Source organism: Chiloscyllium plagiosum, chromosome 8, assembly GCF_004010195.1.
Source record: "Chiloscyllium plagiosum isolate BGI_BamShark_2017 chromosome 8, ASM401019v2, whole genome shotgun sequence".
Lineage (NCBI taxonomy): Eukaryota > Metazoa > Chordata > Chondrichthyes > Orectolobiformes > Hemiscylliidae > Chiloscyllium > Chiloscyllium plagiosum.
The window spans coordinates 14385339-14385795 of NC_057717.1; positions in this window are offsets into that span (position 1 = coordinate 14385339).

Consider the following 457-nt stretch of genomic DNA (forward strand, 5'->3'; position numbering starts at 1 on the left):
GTCAGGGTGACGGTGATGGAGTGAGTGTGAGGTGGTCAGATTGATGGTAATGGAGTGAGTGTGAGAGGGTCAGCGTGACGATGATGGAGTGAGTGTGAGGGGATCAGTGTGACGTGATGGATCGAGTGTGAGGTGGTCAGGTTGATGGGTGATGGAGTGCCTGTGAGGGGATCAGTGTGACGGCGATTCAGTGAGTGTAAGGGGTTCAGGGTGATGGTGAGGGAATGAGAATGAGAGGTTCAGGGTGACGGTGATGGAGTGAGTGTGAGGTGGTCAGATTGATGGTAATGGAGTGAGTGTGAGAGGGTCAGCGTGACGATGATGGAGTGAGTGTGAGGGGATCAGTGTGACGTGATGGATCGAGTGTGAGGTGGTCAGGTTGATGGGTGATGGAGTGCCTGTGAGGGGATCAGTGTGACGGCGATTCAGTGAGTGTAAGGGGTTCAGGGTGATGGTG